Source organism: Calidris pugnax, unplaced genomic scaffold, assembly GCF_001431845.1.
Source record: "Calidris pugnax isolate Ruff unplaced genomic scaffold, ASM143184v1 scaffold188, whole genome shotgun sequence".
In the NCBI taxonomy this organism is placed as follows: domain Eukaryota; kingdom Metazoa; phylum Chordata; class Aves; order Charadriiformes; family Scolopacidae; genus Calidris; species Calidris pugnax.
The window spans coordinates 13285926-13313823 of record NW_015091257.1 but is presented as its reverse complement, the minus strand read 5'-3'; the positions used below and the strand labels follow the sequence as shown (position 1 = coordinate 13313823).

General features: G+C 42.3%; 1 protein-coding gene across 1 annotated transcript in view; it reads right to left on the bottom strand.

Moving 5' to 3' along the window:
• Positions 1-27898, bottom strand: part of REPS2 (RALBP1 associated Eps domain containing 2) — a 118286-nt gene that overhangs the window by 82000 nt on the left and 8388 nt on the right. The gene's annotated exons all lie outside the window — the stretch shown is intronic.

Genomic DNA, 27898 nt, shown 5'->3' with positions numbered 1-27898 from the left:
GGCAGTCACTCCAGCCACTGGGAGAGGCAGTAACCAAAATCCTCCTCTTGGCCATCATCAGTATTTTACCCCCTTTTGGTCAAGCTCTTTCAGCCACAAGCAACATTAGCAGCTCCGACTGGCTCCTGCGCACCCTTCAGGGCTCCTCCCACACACTCTTACAAAATACTTTGTCCAAAGCTCATGAGATGCATTGGAACAGGCTGCCCAGGGAGGTGGTGGAGTCACCATCCCTGGCTGTGTTTAAGGGCCGTTTAGATACAGTTTTAAGGGACATGGTGTAGGGGAGGACTTTGTAGAGTAGGATAGATGGTTGGACTCGATGATCCCAAGGGTCTCTTCCAACCTAGACGATTCTATGATTCTATGCCCGCTTCTTCCCGTCCCCAAGCTCTTCCTTCCACATTGCCTGGGACCACGGGCAAGGCAGTGCCCAAAAGCACCTGCCTGGCCACAGACCTTCCCCCTCCGCAGCCTCACGCATCGGGATGAAGGTTTCCAGAGAAGTCTAGAAAACCCCCTACCTTGGAGACATGCAGACAAAGGGTTGAAGCAAACGCTGTTCACAGTTTTGGTCTAAAATAGCATGTGATTAATTGGTTTGGCTTTCCCCTGGCTCTTGGGACAAACCCTTTAAAATGCAGGAGACACCACTTTCAATAATTAAAGAAATAAGACCCGTCTATAAAAATAAGCAGAGGTGGTGACCCTAAACTGAGCCAAAACTCGAACTTTCTGCAGCCGTGGATAAGTTGCATGACAGCAATTAGCTCCAGCTACTCAGGGGACCCACCGCCGTGATGAACACCCACTCGCCATTGCCATGGCTAGCTCCCAGGGAAGGCAGGTGGCCCAGGACCAGGGCAGGGGGTCAGGCAGGCTCCCAGAGAATCTCCCATGGCATCCACACACGGGGCACTCCCACGGCACGCACCCGGGAAAATGTTCCTGGACTCCACCAAAACACAGTGACCTGAACCCAACCGGGTGACTGATGCATAGCAAGAGCTGGCCAAAAAACATACAGCAGCGAAGTTATTAACTGCATGTTTCTGGATTTCACTGCAGAAAGCCTGGCACGTGGGTCAAAGCAGGATGGACTCTCCTTATGTAATTCACAGTAAGATTTTTCTACAAGACAAAACTCAAGTTAATCCCTCTGGATCTATTTGTTCTCAGCGGGCTTTGGCTCCAGTAAAGAAAAATAAGAATAAAGTTTTTCTTATATATTGATGTCTAACATACAGTTTTTATCATCCACCTTTCATCACCAGATTTTTTTAACCCAGGCCAGTGCAACAGAGATGAGTGCTTAAACATTCAGCTCAGCAACACCTTTATGCTTGTTTCTATTAGCCCTTCCTCCCTAATCTTTAATTGCTTAAAACAACCGTAAGACCCAAACATAATGATATGCAAAAATAAATAATACATCACTTAAGAATCACAGCTCTCTTGCAAAATCTTCTATAGCACTACATAAAGAGATCCTCCAGCATTAACTTTTAGTAACATAGGTTTAAAGATTCATCAAACTATTTAGCAAAACTACTCCCACTTTTTTTTTTTTAATCCAAACCCACTTACAAAATCAAATTCTGTACATTAAAAAAATAATACGGCAAACAAAAGTCATACAGAGTGCTTTTAAATTAGGTCTTTTCCAAAGTCCCAGAGGGAGCAACTGATGAAGCTTGTTTTCCAAGTCTTGGTAGCAGAGTAAAGATTTGTGCAACTTAAAATTAATTGACATGTTATTAGGAGCATTGCACTCAATTGAAACGGGCATAATTCACTGACAGAGAGGTAAGTCTGGAGTGAAATTGTGTAAATGGATTTTTCTAACCACCAGATGCGTGGCAATTTGTGTGGAACAGCTGAGGCTGGTTCACTCTGGAAGGACAAAATTCTCTAATAGCACAGCCCATTTCTCCTCTATCCCAGATACCGCATCATCCATCACACGTCACCGCCACAGAGATCTCTGCTCAACCTCTTTCTCCCATCCTCAGATAAAGATAATGCCAGCGTAATGGGCACTTGCGAGAGAGGCTGTCAAAAGGTGCTTTGGAACTTCTAAGACTTCAATCAAATACAGAAAGTATCCTTAGAACAGCCTTTTCCCCCACACAGGGTGCCTGCTGCGCCACACCAGGGAACTGCACAGCTGAAGGGAGCAACTCAGTGGCTGAGATTTGCAATAGGTGTGCAAATCCCCGTTTGAGTCCTTGGCACAATGTTCAACAAACATTTATGGCTCAAAATAGCAAATTGAAAAAGAAGAACTCAACACATTGGGCAGAGAAAAGACTGCTGATTTATTTGACTCTGAAGAGATGGGTAAAACGGAGAGTGATCCGTGGCTGGTATTGCATGCTGATTTTCACATCTCCAAAGGCACTGATGTTCACTGCAGGAGATATATACCACTACCTGGAAAGCAAGAAGGAAATATCCAATAAAGTCTTAGTGATTTTCTTCTAGTAGTGGAAACCCTACATACACCAGTTTTAAGAAAGATTTTCACTGTTTCCTGCACAAAATACTACCACTGTTTCAAAAATAATTCCCGTGTCTGTGCTTTCCCCTCTTACACATTCACAAGTAACAATTTTCCATTTTTGCACTGAGCAAACAAAGCGTCTATCCCTGCCCTTCATTTCCACAGGCACATTTTTTAAGGATATGAGCATAGCTGTCTGTGATTCAGGTCCCATTTCACACAAGGTACATGAGGTAGCGTTTATCTTTAAGCCTGCAAGAAACCCTTCTGCAATCAAATGGGACAATTCACAAACCGAGCATCACCTGCATTTGGATAATGTCCTAAAACAGGGCCATAAATCTGTGTTTGCCTCAGGAAGACAGCTCCACGCTTCTCTTCACAAAGCCTGTTGTGTTGCATACTTAGTATTTACAATCTGCTCTAATAATGGCTATATTAAGCAATTATTCAGCGCTGGTCCAGCGTTCAAGGAAAGGGAGCTCGGCAGAGATGCACTGGGAAAAGAGTGGGATGGACTGGGAAGGAGTGGTCAGGCATCAGTTCCACCCACAGCTACCACCGAAACACCTTCGCTAGCTCTCGGCACCGTGGCGCCTGCAGAAGCTCACAGCCTATTTGAAAGGCTAAAATATTCAGAGTTTCTCGTTTCTTAACGCAACAACTGACAACGTGCTTATTTTAATATACCTCCAGTATTAGGGCAAAACACAGCAGCAGGCAAGGTATTTAAAAAGATCAGCTGCAAGGCTTTTATGACTCCTTCACAGGACTTTCTGGAGTTAATCTAGAAAAACAAAAAGACATCTGTACACATTACTACATATTAGAATAAAAGGGATTTGTAAAAGCTTGTCACATGCAGCTTTTCGAAATATCTGTTCATTTTTAGCATTACTTTGCTTCAGTGCTGAAAATCAAGCCTGTGCACCAGGACAGTGAATGAACTATTCAGCAATCATTTTTCCTCTCAATTGCTTTATTTTCTTTCTTGTTCTTTAACATTGACAAGTTTTATATTTAGGCAGAAGGCTTTAGGCAAATTATTGCTTAAAGTAAATGAAAGCTGGATACCAAAACCCGAGCTTGTGTTGCATGCCAATTCATGTCTTAAAGGCAGCAGCCTCTTTTCCTTCTCCTAACCCTCTGCCTTATACTTTGCACAATTTCTGCACTAAATGAACCTGGAGTCCTGCAGAGCAAATAGTTTATCGTGCAATTAAACCCCACAAGACATTCACAAAAGGGGGCCAAAGCGCAGCAGCTTTAAAAAGAGCAAATCCACAGAAGACTTTTAATAAATTTATATTTTAGCAAGCACGTACTCTTTGTATGGCTGAGCTAGAAATTCTTTTCTTCCGTAAGAGCTGTACAATTCGAAAGATTTCTCTCTCCTGAAGATTCACATCAAATGGCCCTATGTGAATTCACAAGGAAAGCTCATGGGCTGAAAACCTCCCCAGTTTCTTAACTGCTTTGTTAGTTTGGAGCCTAGCTGAGAACAAGCAAAAGCATTAGGACCTAACAAACCCATACTCTTTCCCCTATTTCCCTTGCCTAAACCACTTAAACTCCTGGGAGCGCAGCAACCACTTAAGCTTTTAATTCCCTCAGTGCTTTTGCACAGGAATCTGCTGGCTTAGGAGACTTACAACAAGCACTTTGTTAAGCACAAGAAGCAAGATAACAAGGAAAGTCCTATTTCTGATGCTCTCCCTCCACTCCGATCCCACCTAACAGACACTGCTCTACCTACCTGCTGCAAGGAGCGCTGCTACAGAAAGTGCCACCAGCTTGCGGTGTCCCAAGTTTTATTTCACAGTGGGAAGTTAAATTTCGACTGTTGCCATCATCGCCAGCTTACAGAAAGCAAGTTTAAATATAACAGAAAGATATTTCAATAGAACAGAAAACACATCATTGCTACATTTTTTTCACTTGATATCTTTCAACCGTGGCTTAGTTGGTTTTTTTCCTGTTGAAACTAGGTCTTGGGTCAAAAAGCAGGAGTGTTTTTCCCCACACACGTGTGAATTTTTAAAATAAATTTAGATTTCATTTAATCACTAGTTTGGGGGATAGGCAGAGGGAAAAAAGGTTTGAGGTAAGAAAACTGCCCTTTTTTTTTTTTCTGGGGCTTGTGTAGGGGCAGGGGAGAAATGCCAGTTTTATATCTGTGCTCATGTATGACCCATCCACCAAGCTTTTATGACTCCTTCACAGGACTTTCTGGAGTTAATCTAGAAAAACAAAAAGACATCTGTACACATTACTACATATTAGAATAAAAGGGATTTGTAAAAGCTTGTCACATGCAGCTTTTCGAAATATCTGTTCATTTTTAGCATTACTTTGCTTCAGTGCTGAAAATCAAGCCTGTGCACCAGGACAGTGAATGAACTATTCAGCAATCATTTTTCCTCTCAATTGCTTTATTTTCTTTCTTGTTCTTTAACATTGACAAGTTTTATATTTAGGCAGAAGGCTTTAGGCAAATTATTGCTTAAAGTAAATGAAAGCTGGATACCAAAACCCGAGCTTGTGTTGCATGCCAATTCATGTCTTAAAGGCAGCAGCCTCTTTTCCTTCTCCTAACCCTCTGCCTTATACTTTGCACAATTTCTGCACTAAATGAACCTGGAGTCCTGCAGAGCAAATAGTTTATCGTGCAATTAAACCCCACAAGACATTCACAAAAGGGGGCCAAAGCGCAGCAGCTTTAAAAAGAGCAAATCCACAGAAGACTTTTAATAAATTTATATTTTAGCAAGCACGTACTCTTTGTATGGCTGAGCTAGAAATTCTTTTCTTCCGTAAGAGCTGTACAATTCGAAAGATTTCTCTCTCCTGAAGATTCACATCAAATGGCCCTATGTGAATTCACAAGGAAAGCTCATGGGCTGAAAACCTCCCCAGTTTCTTAACTGCTTTGTTAGTTTGGAGCCTAGCTGAGAACAAGCAAAAGCATTAGGACCTAACAAACCCATACTCTTTCCCCTATTTCCCTTGCCTAAACCACTTAAACTCCTGGGAGCGCAGCAACCACTTAAGCTTTTAATTCCCTCAGTGCTTTTGCACAGGAATCTGCTGGCTTAGGAGACTTACAACAAGCACTTTGTTAAGCACAAGAAGCAAGATAACAAGGAAAGTCCTATTTCTGATGCTCTCCCTCCACTCCGATCCCACCTAACAGACACTGCTCTACCTACCTGCTGCAAGGAGCGCTGCTACAGAAAGTGCCACCAGCTTGCGGTGTCCCAAGTTTTATTTCACAGTGGGAAGTTAAATTTCGACTGTTGCCATCATTGCCAGCTTACAGAAAGCAAGTTTAAATATAACAGAAAGATATTTCAATAGAACAGAAAACACATCATTGCTACATTTTTTTCACTTGATATCTTTCAACCGTGGCTTAGTTGGTTTTTTTCCTGTTGAAACTAGGTCTTGGGTCAAAAAGCAGGAGTGTTTTTCCCCACACACGTGTGAATTTTTAAAATAAATTTAGATTTCATTTAATCACTAGTTTGGGGGATAGGCAGAGGGAAAAAAGGTTTGAGGTAAGAAAACTGCCCTTTTTTTTTTTTCTGGGGCTTGTGTAGGGGCAGGGGAGAAATGCCAGTTTTATATCTGTGCTCATGTATGACCCATCCACCAAGTAATCAAAAAACTACCTCCATCGGTGACCTGCTTCTCACCACAGTTACAGATTCACTGCTGACTAGTGCTAACAGCAGTTCTGGATTTTTTTTCAACTTCTTAGTCACACTAACTTCCTAAGAAAATTTTTCTATAACACATGTACAAAGCATTTTCAGCCTCTAGAAACAACATTTGTTTCAAGCAGAAAAAAGCTCAACGCTTTTACCCACAAGCACTTTTTCTTCTGAAAACAAATCAGTGTATATGTATTTCATAACACTATCTGAAACACTCTCAGATTTGACAGAAAATGCCACATCAAGCTAAAAGGCTTTTTAAAATAATCTGTGCTATGGTGTTAGTTCTAAACTAGAACAACTTGCTTGCTCTAACTAGCAACAAGAAAATTAAATACAGCAGTGTGCATTATACAATTTAAAAATGTGAAGTTCCAAATTCTCTGAAAATTTTCTGGGAAGTAGAAACTATTAAAATATTGGAGAGAGAGCAGGGGGGGGCGAGAGACACAGGACCTTTTATCAACATTGTAATGGTTCTGGCATGTATAACTAAACTCACTACAGTTTCAAAACCATGTTTGGGATTGATGTCACAATTCTGAATCTCCTGCACTGTACATACGTTACTAGTACAGAGGAGGTATTTACCTCTGACAGATAAAATACAGCCTTGAAGAACTGCATTCCTGTAGATTCAGGTGGTCTTCACAGAAGATCAGGATGATTTTACTTCTGATAAATGAAGACAAACTGTGCTACAGTTTACTCCCAAATAAACAGCTAGAAATATATAAATCTACTGTTTATTTGTATCTTCCTATGCAAACAATCATGTGAAAATTGTGACAACTGCAAATGTTCCATTAAATAGCAAAAGCATGCAAAATACCACAAAAATAACATGAACAGTTTGGGAAAAACACTTTAAAAATTATCTTCCAGAAAAATAACTCTGATTTCTTAAAGTAGCCGTGCCCTTTCAGAAACTTATTTGTTTACCTGTACGTTTCATTCTTCCAGATCCAGAAATATGGAAAAACTTTTGTTCACAATGAACAAGTCATCCAAAAATGATCCGAAGTGCAGTTTATAATGGAATATATTTGTATTCTGTACTTTACTTTTTAAAGTCACAATATTTGGGCACCATACCCTAGTCTCTTAGTGTTTTTAAATTCCTCAGAATTGCTTCCATAATAATAATTCTCACAACACTGAAAATCTTCGGCTCTATACTTCAATGTCAAAAGGTATTAATTCAAACTGAAAGAATACAGAATCTTTTGTCTTTTTAAATAAGGAATCTTAATAGGGTACATAATTGTACTTATTGCACATCAAGAGTACAAATTTAATTTGGATTGCATAAAAATACAAGATTTCTTTTTCTCCAGCTTGCTAAAAAAGCTGGAGGCATTTCCACTGAGTATTAACCTTAAAAATCTTGACACTCCTCACAGGAAATTGATTTTCTACAAGAACTTTGGAAAGGATTTGACTTGGATTCCTGCGTAAGATATTTACAGTCTGTTTAGGTCCAAACCTACAACACAGCCCACAGAGGACAGCACAGCATATAAAAACCCAACACATTGAACAAGTTGGAATTGAATGAACTTTGAGAATAAAAGCCCCAGAGAAGCAGAATGGAAGGTAACAAAACAATTTAAGAGTTTAACATTTTGTCTAAGTCTCCCTATTAAGTGTTCTGTAATGAAATTGTTTTCGTGATAATTGTTGGTCTTCTGTAAGTCTTGAAAGACACGTAAGATGGCAATCATTCAACTTATCTTGCCCCCATGAGCTTCATATATGGCTCGTTTTTCAAGGAATGAATAAGAAACATTTCCTAGTCAAAAGAGCTTTACTGTGAATTCATTCCCTTAGAGAGGGGCTAGGTTTTTGGGTTTTTGTGGTTTATTTTTAACATAGTGGTGCCAATATTTCTAATGAGGGCTCTTTGAAAACTGGCCTCTGATAATAGGCCTTCTTTTTTTCTGGTCCATAACCAAGGTTGGTTTCAGGGGCCAAAAGCATACGTGACCACAAGACAAAGCCACTAGCAGCAGGAATCATGTTTTTAAAACTTGAATTTAAAGGAAAGAAAAAAAACCCACTGGCAAACACACCATGAAATACAACCCATCACTTCGATGCATCTGTAGGAACTGTAACATCAAGCCTGCCTTGGTGGAAACTAAGATGCTTTTATGAACATCAAAGTCTTCACCACTTCTTTACAGATTAGCCCACTGGGGCAAGAGGATGGTCTCGGGGCAGGCAAAGACCCCCCCACAATTCACTGATGGATAGAAGAGATTTTGGAATTGGTTTTTTTTTGGATGAGACCTTTAATCATCAAGTCCAACCATTAACCGAGCACTGCCAAGTCCATCACTAAAGCATGTCCCTAAGCACCACATCTACCTGTCTTTTAAATAGCTCCACAGATGATGACTCAACCACTTCCCTGGGAAGCCTGTTCTGATGCTTGACAGCCCTTTTGGTGAAGAAATTTTTCCTAATATGCAATCTAACCCTCGCCTGGCGCCACTTGAGGCCATTTCCTCTTCTCCTACTGCCTTTTACTTGGGAGAAGAGACTGATCCCCACCTTGCTTCAAGCTCCTTTCAGGTAGCCATAGAGAGTGATAAGGTCTCCCCTCAGCCCCCTTTTCTCCAGACTAAACAGCCCCAGTTCCCTCAGCCGCTCCTCATAAGACTTGTGCTCCAGACCCCTCACCAGCTTCATTGCTGATGACCCTGCTGTTGGTTGGTGCCTTTGGTTGCCATGTGAGTTGTGGTCAGCATCTGACCCCTGAGCAGGGTGGCACAGCTCTGTCTGTAGGGAGGACCTCCCAGGCCTCCCCCAGCACCGCAGCTCCCCAGCAGCTCTTGAAAAGGTATCGGCGTGCCTTTGGCACAAGGGGGTCCCCACCCAGAGCTGAAAGGAAAGCTACAGTGAAATTCCCTCTTCCCTGAAGAATCATGCCCATATGGCTTTTATTCTTATGGTTGATGTGACCATTTGGAAGGGTCCCTTCCAAGGGTCTCTTCCAACCTGAACGATTCTATGATTCTATGATTTGTACCCTTATGTATCTTACCAGCAAATGCTACTTCAAGATCCTTAGAAGAAAAATCTTCTCTACTTTCATTTTCCCAAGACTCGCTGCAGAAACCTCCACACGTGTAAATGACAGTTTGCAACATCAAACTAAAAGGAGGCACGATAGCAGTTGGCTTGAAATGGGAGAGGAATAATCTGTTCCTCATATCCTCTGCAGACAGGCCATAAACAACACAGGACTTAAAAAAAAACCAAAAAACCCACCTCTTAAATCTACAGATAAGGCAGCAGCAGAGTACATTGCCTATAAAAGTTACACATTTATCACCAGGGATTAACAAATTCCTCAGGAATGACACAGAAATGGGATTTTGCTGTGGAAAGGAGAGGGTGTCTGGGGATGGTCCAAGGTCCTTTCCACACCTGCACATAATCCAGTTTCCTATAGAGAGAAGACTGACGTGATCACACCAAACCCTCTCTCCAGTACTTTTCATAGCCCAGGAGCTTTGGCATCCATTTGGTCTGGCAGAGGGGCAGAGGTGTCAGAGAGATGCATTTCCCCCAGCCTCTGATTTTCACAGGCCTGACCAGTACGGCTGACGCAGCTCAGCCCCTTCACCCACCTGACACAGCCATCAGGCCACAAGTCGTTTCTGAACTAGTTAATGTTTATGCTACCCATAGAAAAGTCCATGGAAAATGTCACGCAGTGCTCCCTGCTGCCACTTGCCTTTTTCCTACGAAAAGGGCAGCCTGCAAGGCCAGGAGAGAGGGAGGGACAGCACCTCCGGGGTGACTGCTAGGACAAGAGTCCAAAGTACTATAGGACAAGATGGTGTCCACTGGTCCCTACCTCAGCCACTGTTTTATGAAAAGACTACAGGAACATCATTAATTTTGAGCGGCACCTAACATCTACAAAACCCTCAGACATGCTTTTGGTGTTCCCTGTTACACCTCGGAAAATAAAAATGACAATCAAAGTCCCACCTCACTGCGCAGCCTCTTTTATTGATGATCAAACTCTCTACTTTTTGTATATTAAAAAGATCCAGGACCGCTCCAGACTGCTGGTCCTCCCCACCCGTTCCTTACTCTGAATGTAGTGGAGTCAGTAACGGAGCAAAGAGAGGAGAAATGTAGCTGCCTGGGGAGAAGGTATCCATGACCCATTGCTCGTGTCCTGCTTCCCAGCAGAAGCTCAGCCCTGGTGTCTTCAGAACATACACTAAGCTCTCTTGAGACTGGGCAAACTGGTTAAACACAAGCATCCAGGATTTCACAGCTTTCCAAGAGCCCAACAACACATATCTTACAGTGTCTTTGACTAACACATTGCTGCAATTTTTCCCAAAATTTAAAAACTTGTTCATCTTAAGCAAAAGCATATAAATTGAGTAATACTCCTCAAAATCCTAGGCTTACCTAGGGTTTTGTTAACAATGTTACAATGTTAACAACAATGTATCAATTCAGAAATTATTTTACGTTGCCAATAGTCTTCCAAACAAACAACATCACAAACATTTTGAGTAGCTTGGATCCTCAAACACATTTACAAAGTCAAAAGGTACATGGTTCAAGGAAAGTTTGGCTCATAATTACGTATTGTTGAATAATTTTTTCCAAGATTTAGTATCAGCAGAAACACTTCTGCAGTGAGACAAACGGCGGTGTTTGTTATTTTTAAATTCCACTGGAAACAGTTGTGCAGTTATTGTATGAAGTATTTCCCTGCAAACATTTGTGTAATGAAAGCTTGAAAATAGGCAAATTTTCCTTCCATGCTGAGAAAAAAAGCAGAGAGCAGAGACATAGCAAGAAATTAAGAAAAGTCTACTACTCATTTTTACTTATAAATGAAGAGAATCTTACATAGATAAATATGTGTCAACAAAAACCTGTAAACACCTTCAAAAGGTGACATGATCCTGCTAATTAAGAATGGAATAGCTAGGGAGATAATTAATGAGATATATCCATGGCAAGAGAAGTATTTTGTGTTAAGACCTAACCTTGCTGTAAAGGGGAACCAGGCTCTCCTGCACGCCGGGGCAACCAGGGCAGCTCCTGCACCACACGCAGTGAAACCTCCTGAGGGGAAACCACTAAATGATCTAGACTTGTTAGACATGGCTGAAGAAATTAATGCCTCCTTTCGCAAACAAACCAGGACAGAGCAAACGGCAATGAAGTTGAGTGTTTAATTTAGAAGCAGCTATCTATCAATGGCGATATGCTGAGCTGGCACGTTGCATGGGGGGGGCTCACCTGCTTGTTGCGCTAGGTACAACCCACCAGTTCATCTGAACCCCCGACATCAGATGAGACATCATGTTGGGTGACAGGGACCCTGAGCCTAAGTACAATAAGAAATAAAAAAAAAGAAGGAACGGGCACGTTCTCTCCAGCTCCCGGGCAGACAGCCGCCACAAAGGCTGAAAACACTAGGAAAATCATAGAATCATAGAATGGTTTGGGTTGGAAGGGACCTCAAAGATCATCTAGTTCCAACCCCCCTGCCATGGGCAGGGACACCTCCCACTAGAGCAGGTTGCTCCAAGCCCCATCCAGCCTGGCCTTGAACCCCTCCAGGGATGGGGCATCCACAACTTCCCTGGGCAACCTGTTCCAGTGTCTCACCACCCTCATAGTAAAGAATTTCTTCCTGAGATCTAATCTGAATCTTTTTTCTTCCAATTTAAAACTGTTTCCCCTTGTCCTATCATTACCCTTCCTGACAAAGAGTCCCTCCCCAGCTCTTCTATAGGCACCCTTCAGATATTGAAAGGCCGCTATAAGGTCTCCCCGGAGCCTTCTCTTCTCCAGGCTGAACAATCCCAGTTCCCTCAGCCTGTCTTCATAGGAGAGGTGCTCCATCCCTCTGATCATCTTCGTGGCCCTCTGCTGCACCTGTTCCAGCCGGTCCATGTCCTTTCTGTGTTGAGGACTCCAAAGCTGGACACAGTATTCCAGGTGGGGTCTCACGAGTGCAGAGTAGAGGGGCAGAATCACCTCCCGAGACCTGCTGGCCATGCTTCTCCTGATGCAGCCCAGGACACGGTTGGCTCTCTGGGCTGCCAGCGCGCACTGCCGGCTCATGTTGAGCTTCTCGTCCATAAGCACTCCCAAGTCCTTCTCCTCAGGGCTGCTCTCCAGCCAATCTCCACCCAACCTGTATTTGTGCCTGGGGTTGCCACGAAAATGAAAATACTGGCACAAAAGGAGCAAAAATAGTGCCGGCACATTGTCTTCAGCTTCCCGAGGAGTTAGAGGAAATTTATAGGACAGAGAGGCAAACAGCTCCCAGATCCCTGCAGTGATCAGATTTGGGTTGCTGCTACCTGTGGGCACGCCGGTGCAGCCACCTTGCAAAGCACTGAAGGAGCAAAGGGTGCATGTGAACAAAACACATCGCCTTGGCAAGCCCTCAGGGCACCCCCTCAAACCTCTCAACAGCAATGGCACATTTAACAGCCGTACAAATGAGAATCCGTCTCCAACGCACCGATGTCAAAGCACTTGCATTTTTCTCAATGCCGGAAAATTACGGAGGCGATAGGATTCAGCTCTAGCTTCAAGGAAAAAATTTCACAGTGATATATTTTTTGCAAGGCGTACATTTTTTTTTTTTTAAAAAGAAAAAAAAAAGGAAAAAGAAAAGCCCTAAGTAAAGCTGACAAAAAGAGCAAGAACACATCCCTTCCATTTCCCTTCCCACTCTTTATTTATTTCCTGGCAGATGCAGAGGAGCGCTGAACCAGCAGCTCTCTTGGCTGGTGGAAGTCGCCAGCTGGGACCGAGGGGAACAAAGAGCAGCGCAGGTGGAGCTGCGTGGGAAGAGACGGGGAGGGGGGCAGAGAGGGGCACCAAAATAGCCACACAGAGCAGGAACGGAGAGACTCGCCTCCCCCTTTGGCTCCTCCCCACTCACTACCACAGTTACTTTAAGATGCTGCTCCACAACCATCTTTTATCTCATGCCCACACCACATATTAAACACTGTTTAATAACTACATCGATTCTAGTAAGTGGCTTTTCAGCAGCAAAACTGACAAATCCCAACCTTTCCCCGTCCCTTGTCCTGAGGCAACATTCCCTTACAAAATCACAGGATCAACTGTTTAATAACTACATCGATTCTAGTAAGCGGCTTTTCAGCAGCAGAACTGACAAATTCCCTTGTCCTGAGGCGACATTCCCTTACAGAATCACAGGATCACCTAAGTTGGAAGGGACCTTTAAGATCATCTAGTCCAACCATAAAAAAAAAAAAAACCAACACCAACACTAAACCATATACCTGAGCACCATGTCTACTCTAAAAAAAAAAACCACCAACACTAAATCATATACCTGAGCATCATGTCTACCCGTCTTTTGAATATCTCCAGGGATGGTGCCTCAACCACTTCCTTGGGCAGTCCATTCCAATGCTTAATAACCCTTTCAGTGAAGAAATTTTTCCTAATATCCAACCTGAACCTCCCCAGCACAAGCTCAGACCATTTCCTCTTGTCCTATCACCTGTAACTTGGGAGAAGAGACCGACCCCCACCTCTCTACAACCTCCCTTCAGGTAGTTGTAGAGAGTGATAAGGTCTCCCCTCAGCCTCCTCTTCTCTAGACTGAACAACCCCAGCTCCCTCAGCCTCTCCTCATAAGACTTGTTCTCCAGACCCCTCACAGACTCCTTAATGTTTAACATGGGTTGAGTTCACTTCGAGACCTTTTACCCAGCAGGAAAATTAATAGTGTTGTCTTTTACCAAATGACTTGGGTCTTTTGCATAACTCTTAGGAACTCTGCAAAGTCTCTCTGTCTTCTGTGAAGTTTCATCGAAATAGTTAACAGATTCAGAAGTTATTACTGGGCTGAATTAACAGCGTTATTGCACAAGCCTCATCTCTTTCGAAAACCAGGCCAAAAGAAAACCCCAACCCATGACATGGGAAATTGGCAAATTTTAGATTACATTAAGAAAGATGCAGTGGAATAAGCAGCCCTAAAGGAGACACCACCTCATTTTTGAGCTGAAACCACACAGCTGTGTAGGAAATGGCAAGACCTTTCAGGAATATGTGCTTTTGGCTAGCCATATAATGATAGCAAGACAACCGTTAGTTGGTAGGTTGTTCCCAGCAGGAGAAGTAACTTTTCATGGCACAAAAAGAGGAGGGTGACACGTTAAGTAAGCCCCTAATGAAAAACCAAAGGAAGGATGCCTTCCCCCATAGTGTCTTGATTTCAGAAACTCAATTGTGTCTTCAGCCATTGCACCATTTCATGGTTAAGGAGACTGACGGGTGTCCACACAAGGATACAACTAGCTTTCATATTCTGCTTTCAACTTTGGTAACAAACGAGCTACTGCTGCCACAGAGGTGTAAACTGAGTGTTCCTCTTACAAATGAGTACTTCTAGCATTATGCCTGTAGCAATTCTCCCAAAGGGACCACAAAGAAAGGTTATCCCAACAGAGAACGAAACATAAAACAGCACTGGCAAACTCCTAACAGAACGAAACCTTAGCAGCAAAGCAAAAGAAACATTTTATATTACACAGGATTGCAAAGTCATTTTAGGTTAAAATTCTTTAAGCATTAAGTTTGTGAAGTGGTTCTGTATGGCAATGTGTATCAGCTTATGATTCAAACCCACCTTTCCTTGGAACTACACAACTCCAATGCACTCTTTTGTTATAAAATTATAGCCCTGGCCATTTTACAGCAATAGTGAACTGGTTTTGAAATGGCTTAATGCTCTTCTACAAATGAAAATTGCTGTACAGAGTTGCCTGCGAGATGTGGTATCTTGCAATAGCCATCAGGAAGCAAAGCAAAATTTCAAGTATTTACAGTTGGCCCAAATAATTTCACTGCTCCAAAAAAAAGCCTAAGTTCTTCTCTGCGCTCTGTAGAGCCACATACAAATCATGCCATTCAACTGGACATTGCTGTGGAAACTGCAGAAGTGCTGTTCTGGGCAAATGCCAATGCAGCCACAGGACAGTCCTACAACTATCTGTTTATTTATACTATATATTATCAGAATTTTCTATATGGGAGGGAATCAGAAACATGGAAAACTAGATAGCACTACTCATCCGCTTCTTTAAATGTATTTCACATCTTCAGCCCCTGACACATTGCTCCTCTTTCTTTTCATTAAAATGTCACACACTTGTATTTTGAAACTTACCCTGAGTGACCAAGTCACTAGAAGGACAATGCGTGTTTTACTGTGACTATCTCAGTATTAATTTGGTTGCTATTAATACTTGCAGTTTGTCCTGGTTTGAGGTAGAACAGAACCAACATTCTGTTCAGTAATTTTACTTCTTAGCTAAGCCGCTTCTAACTCTCTGAAATTAACAGCATTTTGTGCAGATAACTGTTCATTCTCAGGGCGATAAGACCTATGTTTATAGTTAATGCCAAGGAATGGTTCTGTTCTACCTCAAACCAGGACACACTTAGATATTGCCAAATAATTTAAACTATATGGGGGTGGGGGGAATAATCACAAACTCACCTTCTACTTTTGGCCTTTTGGATGTTTCCCCTACTCAGAGATATTCACTTTAAGACCTGTCCTTCAGTATCCAAACAGAAGACCTTGACTCCAATTCCAGAGTGCCCTATTTTGTTGCAGGGCTTAAATTCAGTAGTTACATTAAAATAGAGAGCCTTGCTAGACTTGACTTATAAGCGTCACCTCTAGCACAGTTCCCTTGCAATCAAATATGCATGGTAAATAACGCAGTCTAAAAACAGCTAATGAGTATTTCCTAAGGAAAAATATTTCTTTGGAGAATATGCTCCTCAAGGACAGTCCTGATTTAGATTAGATGAAATAAAAGATATATGTAATTACTAAAATTTGACTGGGGGTGGGGGGAGGGAGGGGGAGAACAGAGTGAGAAGGAAAATAAGGGACTGATAACTGGATGTAAATAACATGAGGAATTATTTTCCTGTTGACAGCAGCACTGCCCAGTGCCACTCTATCTTGTCCTGAAACAATATTTGCTCTGGCCAGTGACCCCGGGACCTGTCACGCCGTGAGGTACCAGGTGCTGTAACATCATCACACCCAGGCTCCCCATCCACCTTCCTTCCTCTCACAACACTCAAAATGTGTTCTGACAGGCGTGACTTCACAGCTGTATGATTCTAGAAGTATACTGTATCTCCAAAATAATAATTTAGTGATGTTTTTAATAACGCCCATGGTTAACCAAGGGTAGTAGCAGGTTACAATACAAGTGCAAAAAAAAAAAAACCCCAAACATACTATTTGTTACAGTGGTACACCTCCATCACATACCAGGCGTAGAAATCAGAAAGCTGAAGTTCTCTTCATTTCTAACTTTGATGGCACTTCATGAGAAACTCAACCTGAAAAATGAGTGTGATTTTTTTGTTTTGTTTTCTGGAGGTTTTGGGGGTGGTTTATTTGTTTGAGGGGAGGGAAGCTGCTATTTACAGACTTTTCATGACACTACTCAAGGACTCTGTAGGAAGATCCAGACATCAGCATAATTTTAAACCTTACGTTACCCCTTTTTAGAGGTTACCAGGTTCTAGCCTGTTTCACCTTCCATCTGCAGCAGACATTTATATATATAACCTGCTCGTCACCATGGTATCTAAAGCATCTAATAAAAAACAGAAACAAGCAGCTTCCTGGTTCCTGCCTTTTATTATTCCACAACAGAGAACAACAGTTAACAACGTAAGTGGGATTTATTTCTTTTTTGCCTTCTGATCTTCTCCCAAACCAGATATCCCCCAATACACACACTGGCCACCTGGCTGACTCTTTCAGGCTGCTTCTCCAATCTTCTTCACAAACACTGCTTGTAATGAGATTTGCTGCTGTCCTGTTTCTACTGCCTCCCAGCTCCCTCATCCTCAGGTAAGGTCTCCACTTGCCTTACATTCTTACAACAGGAAACTATTTTTAGCCTATCCAGTCTTTATGTTTCCTGCCAGAGCCATAAGGGATCCCATATAACTATCAAAAGCACAAAAAGCTGCAGGGACCAGGAATGTTATCAAACCCAGAAAGGAACCCAGCCAGTAAGGTAGAAGTCAGCCCACAATGACCTACTGAGAAGTACTCGAGCTTTGGAATAGCCTTGTATTCGGTATCTTCCTCTTACTCTGTTTAAGAAGGGAACTACTGTGTTTGGGGTCCAAAGGAAAAATTTCAGGACCCCTTTTCACCATCAATCCTGAATGCAGAGTCCATGGAAGAGTAGCATAGAGAGCCAGGACACATGCAACATGTCCACATAGCTAAACAGGAGAACATTTCTAGCAGCTACAACTATCTAGAACTTCCACCACTTCTAATAATGACAGAAAAAACTTTTCTAATTAAAAGCCTAAGATTTAAACATTTGCTTCTCACTTTTCAGAACGAGAATCAATTATGGACAACTCTGCATGGCAGATCTGACACTTGGTGTCTCCCAGACCTCGTTCTGAAAGCAGTGGCAAAAAGTGCTTCCAGTTGCTAAAAATAACAGGAGTTAGTAACCAAGAAATGACAAACAACACATTCGGAAACCCTGACAACTCCTCCCCAGCTAGATGGCAGCCACCAGATCTAGTCATCTTGAACTAGACTAATTGAAAATACTGCAAAATATTGAACTTCCTCCTGAAAAAAAAAAAAACAAACAAACACTCTGATTCCAATGAGCCTTTCAAACTTCTGCCAGGAAATGAAATATTTTGTTCCAGGCTGCCTTAATACAAAGGTACCATAGAGTCTCATGGAAGCTGTAGTTTTGATGTTTCACACCCTTGCGGTTACTCAGCAGATGACGTTTCTGAGGCACCACAGTCTCCCTTCTGAACAAGCTGCCTGACCCACCACTGCTATGTGTAACAGCAGAATTAGTCTAATGAATGGAAAGGAACAAGGCATGATGTACACGAATGACATCTTTCCCAAAATTTATGTATTTAAGATGTCACACTGCTCTAACATCTAAGCAGTTCAAAACAAAGTGTTTTGATTCAGTTCAATAAATTACAGGTTTTTAAACATCTCCAAAGCAACATCTCTTCTGAACATTTCTCATAGTTAACTTTGCCTTAGAAGATCAGAAGAAATTCTGACATTTCCCACAAAAAGTTAATTCTGGGTTTTGCTCTGCTTTGCAGTCAAAACGAGGCTCGACTAATACAGAAGAAAGTAGAGACTCTGTGACACAAGATGTGTTTTTGCCACAAACAGAAATCTCTTACAGACTTATCTTCGATTTCATCAAAATAATTCTTTTCTAAAATGAGCTTCTTTCTTCAGTAATTACTGAGGATTTTCTAGACTGGCTACCCCAAGAATGTGCCCTGTACTCATCCTATTTTATCACATTCGGTATCTTCCCAAGTTCATCTCCCAAGCACTTACAACTACAGCAGGTACTTTTAAAGGCAATGCAGCAAACACCCAAAACATTATCCTCTATAGCTGTGCACTTATCTTAATCAAGATCACAAATTAAAATCCTTCTCTAATTGAAAGTTGTGGATTATTTTTCTAAGACTGAAGACTTGTCAAAAGACTTCTTAACCGAATGGAACAGGCTGCCCAGGGAGGTCATGGAGTCCCCTTCTCTGGAGATTTTCAAGACCTACTTGGATGCAGTCCTGAGTAATGTGCTCTGGGCAATCCTGCTTTAGCAGGGGAGTTGGACTAGATGATCTCTAGAGGTCCCTTCCAGCTCTGACAATTCCGTGATTCCATGGAGCTAACTCCATGGCATATGGTGGGTGGATTGACACGTCCTGCCCCTACTGGATCTTACAGCCCATTTATCTCTAGTTTGAATCAACACATCACTTGGAAAAGGGAAAAGCAGCTCTTCCAGCTCTGACAATTCCGTGATTCCATGGAGCTAACTCCATGGCATATGGTACCATGGAGCTAACTCCATGGCATATGGTGTGTGTAGAGACACTTCCTGCCCTTCCTTGATCTTACACCCCATTTACCTCTATCTCTAATCAACACATCACTTGGAAAAGGGAAAAGCAGCTTTTTTTTTTTTTTTCCTCTTCCACATCACTAAACAAAACCCTAAAATTGTCACCATTTCACCCAATATGCTCGCACCTTATGTGTTGGAGCGCGTCATTCAGCCAGTGAGAACCTACTTGGTTTGTGCTTAAACCAAGCGTTTGTCCTCAATCCAGCTAAAGAGCACAGGACTTCAAAGCAGCAACATCAGACAGACTCAAAGACGACACCGTCTCCAGTGCCCATGCACAGTATGCCAGCATTATATACTGCATTTTATATCATGGTTTATAATTGCATTTTTATCTGCACACAGTAAAGAAAAGGCAGCTTATGCCTATTAAAACATACAGATGTTCTTACAAAGGCAGCAATTATTCAAAGAGGAGGGAAAGAAAAAAAAATACATTAATACTGTTGAGTTGTTTTTGCCTCCCTCCCCATTTATTTTTATTTTTTGCATCTGAAACCTCCGTGTACTTCACCTTTTACTGCTCCGCTGCTGTTACTGTTGGTAACAAAATAGTTCTGACTGTATTTATTAGCCCATAGCAGCCACCCTGTTTTGCAAATGATTAGACACATTGTTTTATTCTGAAAGCCCATCATCTTGGCTTCCATAGGACATCTTTGTGTGCATTATGCCAGAAGTAAATAATGCATGAAATGTGAAATGTTACCTATGCCAAAGCTGATCTAATGTTTCTTGGTGTGGAAAGAGAGACTTTAAGAAGAAAGGATTGAGGAGAAAAAAAAAAAAAAAAAAGAAAAAAAGAAAAACACACAAGTAAATGAATTTGAAAGGCTCATGCCAAAAAACACTTGAAATTTGTAATAATAATAATAATAAAGTAATGCTAGAGACATTTGCTATTGAAAGTAGAATTCAGCTTCATGACTCATACCATAGTGAGCGAGCAGACACCACGGGCCATGTTCAGCCAGCCTAAACTCAAGCTTAGTTAGCCAAGTGCTTCCCATCAGCCGACTCTAAGTTCTCACCACTGCCACCAAGCCAGTGACAATGGCGAGGTCTGAATCCAGCATTTCGAGTATGGCCCTCCTCAAAGGTCCCCCTGTCAGAGAAGAGGGCCAAGCGAGGTACATGTCCACATTTCAGGGCTATGCAGATGCAAGGGGAAGACACTCGAAAAACTATTTGCAGCTTTTTGGGATGGGGGAAGACTGCTCAGGGCAGGAAAAACAAACCAACCATACAGATCAAAAGGAAAGAAGCAGAAGAAAACACTGAAGATGTGCTTTGGTAGTCAGGCTACCTAAAATTCCTCAGTACTTTGTTTTTATAAAGACATTTGCTAATCATGCTGCTGTAAGGGGGGCACGCTTGCAGCTCTGCTCAGTCATTTCCATTCATTAGGAAGGCCACTGAATGATTCATCCAGGTACCAGGACGATTCAACAGGCAGCGTGTGACCTTCGGGTAGATTTAAGCAAGGCTCGTCCCAGCTGGAGAGAACCCGCAGGGGTGACACGGGACAGAGACGGCTTCTTCAGCACTTCCCTCCAAACCCACCACCCAGTCTAAAGCAACTGGCAGCACCAACCATCTTAAGATGGTTGCAAAGCAGATTCATGGCAGAAATAATTTATTTAAAATAGTACTTAAGTCCAAATAAGACCCTAACTTCATTGCTGGTATGTACTGAAACTAGCCGGGGTTTTTTCCAGATAAAGCCCATCAGTTGGTCATTAAAGTAAGATTTTATTTTTTTTTTTCTGATGTGGTAACATTTCTGTTTTCACTAACATGTACCATTAAGCATTTAAAAACATATTTAAGCCAACACATAGCCTAATACATGTCTTAATTTTTATTTTGTAAGAAATTTGCTCCTTTATCATGTTTAATAAGAGCTACACCTACTTGGGTAGGTACATGTGATATACACAAAGTTAAATTTAGATGAAAACTGGAATTAATTTAAAAATACACAAACCATCTTCATCTGCTAGGAAACAAAAACTACACATTTCTTATGTATACAAACATTCGGAAGTTTATAAAAACATGTTTTGTCTTTTAAACACTTTGGTAAATAGTATAATTTGTGGTTAGTGATTTAGCTGATTATTTCTGGTTACTGTGTCCTACCAAATTACAGAACTAATTGATCTCGTCCCACCACATCCTTCCACCTCATCATCATGTCTAAACAGCGAGGCTGGGGGGAAAAGTTCTTCCCAACAGAGTTCTCAATTTTATGCAGTGGTCACCAAATAATGCTCCTGAATACACTGGAAAAAGAAAATATTCCCTTTGTTCAGGAAGAGGGGATTACTGTTTTTCCACAGTTGGTTTTCTACTTCAGCAACCTTTTCTAGTTAATTATCCACTCGCTCAGCTGCTCAACTGTTTGCCTGTCTTCAAAAGTTGAACTGGCATATACTGCTCATTAATGTTTTATTTTACCATACTGTTGGTATGTTTAGATGTTAATACATCAAAGAACCTTGCTTTACAAGTATTATATTAAACGTATCTCTCAATTCGTAATATTTTAAATTTAAATAGGTTATTTGTTCTGATTCCTTGTCACAGAAATGCTTATTCCATCTTTCACGAATCCACCTCGGCTAGTATTTTCAGCTCAGCTAAATGCATGTTTTCAGAGTTTATACCAATCCTCTTTCACAGGGGATGTCTGTGCTAGATTTACCCAGGTGAATTCTGTGTATAACATCTCCTTTGCAAAACAGATTGTGGACAACATCACTCAATCTGTATATAAACATCACAACACTGACAGCATAGTGCTGTACATATATGCATGAGTAGAAGAGATTATACTCAACTGTTCGGTGAATCCACTGCACTTCGGTAAGTATGATGACAAAACCACTTAAAAAAAAATATCATAGAATCATAAAATTATTCTTCATCACCACTGCTTCACACTGCAGCAACCTCTCATGAAGAAAGTTATTAATTTTCATCCCAATAGATGTTTTTCCTCCATTACCCTTGCAGAGTTATTTTCAGTCGATGGCACAGCAAAGCATTATTTTATTGGAAAAATAAAATAATTAATTCATACTTGATTGTAATGAGGGTTAATTACTGAAGGCTGCAGGCCTTGGCCAGGCTAATTCTGACCATCCCACTGAATGTCTGTGACAAGCAGGTCTCTGGTTTTATAGCGTGATTTGAAACACACTTGGGAAGGAGCAGCTTCTACAAATCTTCTACTGTGTATCTCAATGCTGAGGCACTCAAAACTATTAACCTTGTAAGTAGTGACTACTACATGATAGTTTAAATGATAAACAATAGTTTAAAGAGGTACTGGGACCCCAGTAATTTTTTTTAAATGGAATATATCATCCAAGATTGCTTCAGGTGAAGTTTTACTCTTTACTTTGGTATAATTCAGCTTTTGGGGGTTTTGTTTTATAAATAATACTACTATGTTTTTTGAATGTCAATTTTGCGTGCTCCTACTTACATAAACACAAGTTTGCTTCTGACTCCAGAAAGGCAATGACAGTTTCGGGGACTGTGGCCAGAAGCATTGATGCTGAAACGTCAGTTTTCCTTTCCTCTTCTGGCTGTACCACTTACAGGAATTTGTACCCCCTTTTTGTTTCCTCTTGACTCAAAGACGTCAGTAGGATGTAATTTCTCCAAATGTACTCTAACCCAACATCACTTTTTGATGGACTCACTGTTTGTCAATCAACTAAACTGCATTTCCAGCACTAGCATAATGCCAAGTTCTATGAAGGGGCCCAACAGGGCGAATATTATCTTTTAAAAAGTAATGGTTAAGTTCAGACTTTCCTCGCTCAAAAAGCTCCTATTTTAACTGCACAGTTCTTATTCTTTTGTGCCTGTTTGAGGCAGACAGTTAATCCCACGCCAACTACCATGCAGGTACTAATTTATGCTTATGGAATAAAAAAACAGTATGGAAAAGCCAACCCTTACTGGCCTTTTTCCAAAGAAGTATTAACTTAGCAATTTTTTTTTTTTTTTTAAATCTATTCACACTTCTGCTTTTTGAACACAAAAGTACAGTCAAAACTGTAGAGTTGTAACTATAGAGACAAGTCACGATAAACACAAATCAACTCACGAAGCCTGTGGAAGGAAAGCAAGATCGCCGGTCTGCGTTCCCTATTCACACTGAGCTGGAAGGACAGTCCCAGCTAAAAAAATGCAGTGTCTGTGCAGCTCCAGCATCATACAATTAGTACTTGTCATCCTCGGAGCTCAAAATAACACTGCGTGTTCATTTGCAGAGGAAAGAATGCGTTTTCTTAAGAAAATTGGATCTCTGTGCTGACAGCGCAAGTCCACAAATAAGACTAAGGTTTATAAAACCGGGAATTAAAGATACCATCAGGCAACCAAGTGAGAATTAATCAAATAAGTCAAAAACTAATAAAAAGAGATAAGCATTTCAGTGTAAATCTTGAGTCTAATCCTGCTCCATAATTCCCCAGACAAAAGTCTTCAGAGACCGCAGCAACACCACCAACCAGTGAAACTAGCACAAGGTACCTCTCTTTGGCTGATCAGTTGGCGATGACTCTATCAAGCACTTCTTTGTCCAAAATCCACGCAGACATCAGCCCGTTGGTGCTTGGCACCCATCATGAATGCACTCTGGGGTCCTGCACTCAGGGAGCAGAGGCTGTACTGGCTGGTGGACAGCTTCAAAATGGGGTCACAAATTGGTTGCCCAGAAGAAGAGGAGGCAAAACAGCCATCGTCGACACCTGGGGCACGGCAGTTGGCGCGGGGTACTGACGTCCCAACACACTCAGGGAGCAAAAATAAAATGAACCAGTTACCAACATCCTGACAAACTGGCCAGTCTTGGCTATACGTGTAGAGACATCCCCCAGCAGATCAATCCTGAGCTATGGAACAAAGCCCACTGGGGGACCACCTTTGCTTCTGTGGGGTTTTGTGGCCCCAGGGAATTCAAAACACTTATTTTTTCAGTTCTTCTTCACTTTATTAGGAGCCAAAACATAGGGAACAACATTTTCAGCTTGACCAACGTGAGTGAATATAAATCCAGCCGATGCTGTTCAGTTTCTTCTATTTCTGACAGTCTCCATAACTGCACGGCACATGACTAGTCTGTTCCTTCCTCCTTGTAAAAACAAAAACAAACCTAGCATGGACCTTTCATGCAAGAGATTATAGACATTTTGCAGAGTTCCTCTAAAAGCCCCTGGTGAAAGATCTGCCGCAGGCTCTGTGCAAGCCTAAATAAAATCTTAATGGTTCTGCCTTTAGCCACACTACATGGCTAGACGAAGACTCTCCAGTACAAGGGGGAGGTATGATTACACAGCCCACAAAACCCACGCTGTCCTGTCCCTGCCATGCCCTTCATTCTGTGAAGTGTCTGACGTCTTTAATTTTAGTGCTAACTTCAACCACTTTTCCAGAACTGAAATAACTCTTGCTGAGTTCATTCTTCGAGTTCATTCTCTTCTTTAAGGGAAGTTATATAGGTACAACCTCTACTGTAGGCTACTGCCCAGCAGAATAGCTGGCTTTAATGAGCCTGGGTGTGATGAATCTGTGTTCAATCACTTCATTCTTAGCAAGACGCAGGACTCTGGGGTGCACACCATCTGCTCCTGCTGACCCGGCTGCTCTTGGATTTTTTCCATTTCTTCCAGCATTTCCTCTGCTGGCACACGCTCTCATGTTCCCTACCTGCTCCCTGTTTCTGAGCTTCTTTCATCTATACAACCTCTTGGATCAAACCCACTCATCTTTAAGCCAAACAAAGACCCCTGCCCGTTTGCTGTTTGGGAGCAGGCATCACTGCTTTTCCCACAGGAATTGCCATGCTCAACGGCAGGACCCCAGCCGGGATGCACCACCCACGTGGTTTTTGTCTAGGTCACAAACCCTGCTATTACAGTTAAGGAAGGTGGAAGGAGTTTTCCTGTGATGCTTGTGAGCATCTTCCTGATCAACAAGAAATCTCAATCAAAGACTGTGTAAGGAAAGGCTCCTTTATCCCAGCTTTATCCCACCTATTACACAAGTACAAATCCCCGAAGACAACAGCACATGTTGGAGACTTTGCCGTGGCACTATATGCCAGTTCTGGAAGCACACCAATCAGTAAAAACCACTCCTCAACGAAAACCTTGAGAATAAAAAGCTGTGAACTGCACGTCACTTACAAACCAGTCCATAGCTTTACAGCCCACCCAAGGGCCGGGCAACGGTATTAAGGACCTTCTGGACTCTGCAGGCTCTGCTTAATAGGAATCCAGACCTCATTTCCCATCCAAACCTCCCCATTTCCAACATGGCAAAACTCGGCGTGACCCTTTCTCAGTCGGTCAGTAGGGATGCCTGCATGCTAAGCACTAACTGTGACAGATGGCAATTTTTAAAAGAATTTAAAAAAAAAAAAAAAAAGAAAACTTTCACGATCAACAGTTATTTCAAAGAAAACACATTATCTTAACCCAAACAAGCTGCCTTTGCCGAAAATGGGTGTTCCCTGCAGTAGCACAAAACATGCACCATGAACCTCTGCACCTTGTTCCCATAACTGTTAGAAGGGTAGGGTTTTTTAAACAGAAAACATTAAACTGCATTTTAGCAGAATGATAAAAGACAAAATACCAGCAAATACCTCCAACAACACTGTGGCATTGTGGGGTCTTCTCTATCAAAACATCCACATTTCCATTTTATTTATTTATTTTTAAACACATTACGCTAATTCAATTTTTTTCTTAAGTTCTGGTAAATGTTAGTAAGAATACCTGACAGCGGTGGGTTTCGAGGACAGGCACTCCAGCCATAGAGCAGAGCACCACTGTGATTAGTGCCATATAAACAAGAGGGGGAGGGCAGGAAGGAGGAAGAAAACCAGCCCCAGATCCCACAGGCCTTATTATCTCAATATTCCTGAAGCCAATTACAAGCTTGTTTCCCGGTAACATGCTCCTCACAGCATAAATATACCTGGAAATAATCTAAAATAGCGAAAAATATAAGAACAACATTAAAAAAACCCCAACGTTTCTACGTTTAATTCACACATGACTATCAAAATGACCCCCAAAACAGACTGTGATAATAAATTTCACTTAAATGACAGGGTAAAGAACTACATAGCAAAAATTAGATTTTTTTCCATACTTCTTTGGAAAATGAAGTGACTAACAGCAAAGTCACACAAATTTACTAACAGGGCTCTAACAAGTTTCTTAACTATGCCTTCTTATTTGAAATTAAATGCCCTCTTCTTCCTCTTTGCAAAAGACCTACTCTTGCTGCTAGATCTGTGCAAAACCTCTACTTTCACTGCTCAATTCACCTGCGAGACCGAGGCCACGGTGTGGCTCAAAATCAAGTAGCCATATAGTGCTCGGTAACATTTTTTTGGTTTATAGATCTGGTAAACAGGGCAAGTAAGAGAGGAAAAACATCCTTGAAATACCATCCCTTTTGTTCAGAATCACCCGTGTAATAGGAAGTTAAGTAAGTCACTAGGAGAGGACCTGACAGCTCTCAGAGAAGCAGCAGAGGAGCTCAGTTACCCTCAGGCAGTGCCCAAGCACAACTGTACTTCAGCTCAATTTCCACACAACTTTTTTTTTTCTGCTTGATAAATAAAGACTACTGAAGAACAGAATTCCTATAGATAAAAATAAAATACAACAATTTGGAAAAAAAAAAAAAAAAAAACAAAAAAAAAAAAAAGCCACAACCCAGGAATACCTTACCTCTATTTAGCTTACTGTTAGATGTATCGTTCAACTATGATGTATTAGGCAAATTACTAATCCACAGGTGGAGCAGACCACAAACCTGGATGAACTGAATGGCAGAAGGAGCCTTCTCACCCCCTGACCAAGCTCCTCCTCAAAACCGAGGAGGATTCTGCCCCCATCACCTCGGTTGGGGACCTCTTCTGGGACCCTGGCTGCTCTGACGGCCTGAGAACCTCTTAATTCCTATCACCTAGATGTATTTGCTCACCAAGAACACACAGAAAAAAGCCACAACGTCGCTTTACCTGGATTTTTTTCACTGAAATACTTTTAATAAAAAAATTTTAAAAATAGAAAATCAGTGTTAAGTCAGGAATTACAGGCATCGCGTGTCCCTCACAGCTCTGTGAGCAGGACGGTCTCTATTCCATTCGGGGCTCCTTCTGAGGGGAGTTACCGGCCTCACAGCCGGGACCCGGGCTGGCGACAGAGGCCACCGGGCTGCGGGCAGCCGGTCGCCCAACCCGGCGGCTCCGTCCCAGGGCCACGGACGAGCCGGACGTCCCCGACACGCAGCCACCCGGGACGGAGGGGGGGCAGCGGCAGCACGGCGATCCCACACCGGGACCCCACCGGGCGGGTGGAAGCAGCTCGGCTGAGAAGGGAAAGCGGGCACGAAGCAGCCCCCCCCCCCCCACCGTGACACCGGGGAGAGCCGTGACCCGCTCTCCCCGCGCTTTGCCCGCAACCACCGCTCCGCACCGACCCCCGCACCGCTCCCGCTGCCCAAGGAGCCGCCGCTCGTTCCGGGGCGCCGGGGGCACCGGCCGCGCAGCCCCCAACTTTCCGTGGGAGGCAGCCCCGGCGCTGCTGAGGCGGGGGGGGGGGGGGGCCGCCCCCCCC